The sequence below is a fragment of the Octopus bimaculoides genome, chromosome 5 (genome assembly GCF_001194135.2).
Source record: "Octopus bimaculoides isolate UCB-OBI-ISO-001 chromosome 5, ASM119413v2, whole genome shotgun sequence".
NCBI classification, from domain to species: Eukaryota; Metazoa; Mollusca; class Cephalopoda; order Octopoda; family Octopodidae; genus Octopus; species Octopus bimaculoides.
This window is the reverse complement of record NC_068985.1, coordinates 40,632,633-40,634,659: the sequence shown is the minus strand read 5'-3', so window position 1 is coordinate 40,634,659 and position 2,027 is coordinate 40,632,633. Positions and strand designations below refer to the sequence as shown.

General features: G+C 29.5%; 1 protein-coding gene across 1 annotated transcript in view; it reads left to right on the top strand.

Moving 5' to 3' along the window:
• Positions 1-314: 314 nt before the first annotated feature.
• The window catches only part of LOC106869127 (nucleolin), a 20,265-nt gene continuing 18,552 nt past the window's right edge, over positions 315-2,027 (top strand). The window contains exon 1 of the mRNA XM_014914690.2: positions 315-469. The gene's annotated coding sequence lies outside the window, so the exon portion shown is untranslated. The remainder of the gene's footprint in view (positions 470-2,027) is intronic.

The following is a 2,027-nucleotide window of genomic DNA, read 5'->3' as shown; positions in this document are numbered from 1 at the left end:
GAGAACGCAAAGTCCATGACCACTGAACCTACCAACTAAAAATATAATTATTTTGAAACATACACACATATATATGTAAGACTTCTCTTCTCTTCTTCCTCTCGGCATATAATATATTTTATTAAACTTTGAATTACTCGCATCACTCTTTTTCCGACGCAGAATATTACTACTTTCCTCAATTCTTTGGTTTCATTATATACATATTCATGAAAGAATATTTCCTGTCTAATTTCTCGTCGGCCGGCGATTGGATAAGTGTAGATTCTGCGCACATCGTCCGTCTCTCTAGGCCGGTCATCCTCTCTTACCTCCACTCATACTCTCGCAGCCCACTTATATAATCTTTCTACTTACTCCTTCTTCACTTGCACACTCTCTCTCTCTCTAGTCACGTTTCATTTCCAAGGGCAATCTTATATATTTATTCCTTTTTCCATTTTAAAGTATTACTGACAGGTTATTACAGGTTAGCATTAATATTCTTTTTTTTCTTTCCTTTTTTTCATGTAGTATCAATATATTTTTTGAGATTTTATTTCATGTTATTTTACTATATAATATATTTTAATTCTAAAAAGAAACCTTCGTCTACTTAAGTGTTGGGTTTTTAAAAAAATTTTCCCTCCCCAAAAATTATCGCTTATCATAGAAAAGATATTTTTCTGCTTGTATTCTCTTATAACATTTTTTAAACAGGAATTTACGAAGAAATCTTTTTTTCTATCAAAAGACTTTGCCTATTTTTTAAAGAAAATAGACCATATAAAATGTATTTCAAGTTAAAGATGAATATATATTTCTTTTGTTTCAGTTAGTAAAACGATTTTGAGGATTTGCATTAATATTAACATAGAAAGTAAGACTTTTAGTAAAAGTGAAAATATTGGCTTAAATATAAATTTGTATCCATGTTGTGTCCTTGCGACACACGAACAGCTCAATTTTTCTTCTTTATTTAATAAATTCGTCCCACAACTCTATAAATTTTCATGAATTGTATAATTTTTTTTAGTAAATTTGGTATTTTCATTTAATCACATAGTTTTGACTTGGAATAATTTACACACACACACACACACACACCACCGGTGTCTTCCTCATGTGGAATGACTGCTAGGCTGGCCATTTTGAATTTAGGGTGTGTTTGCGGTAGTGATACACGCACTCTGTAACACTGCTTTCAGACCGTGTTTTTCTAATTAATTTTCTTATAATTTACTTTATTTTGACTGCATATATCAAAATCTCGGGTTTACGACTTACAGGTTTACCAAATGTATAACACCTTTGAACCAAACCCCGACATATAAATTCCTAGAAAAAGTATCACATGTATGTTATAAAACATTCATTGAGCCTTTCTAAGCTCAGTAGGGGACATGTAACGAACCTGTCATGAATTATAGAATTATTTTGTTCATACAGGACACAAAATTCAGAAAAAATGTAATGAAATCCGCCGATATATATATATATATATATATATATAATATTGGGGATAAAATCCAAAATTACAGGTAAAAACTCAATTAAAATCAATTTAATAAAATTAAATTAAGCTTCACAGTATAAAAAATATATATGTACATACACACACTCGTACAGTAGGAAAAATATGTTATGTGAAGGAAAAAAAAAGGATTAGTGTATTAAAAGTTTATATTGACTAATTTCCCTTTCCCATCCTTGTGGGTTATCAAATTCCTTGCATTTGATTTAATACCTTGTTTTTACTTTTCCTCACTTTTCAAAACTATGTATTATATAATTCGAAAAAAGAGTTACACTACCATCTTTTGCTCTACATTAGTTGAACAGGCTACAAAATATAGATGGCCTGGTTTAAAAACTAGAAAAGGCACACGAGGGTCAGTTTTCCCCACTTCATATATATATAGGTAGATAGATAATTTTTTTCCCTAATACTATATATTTATATATATTTTATACTGTGAAATTTAATTTTTAATAAATTGATTTTAATTGAGTTTTTACCCGTAATTTTGGATTTTATCCCTAATATA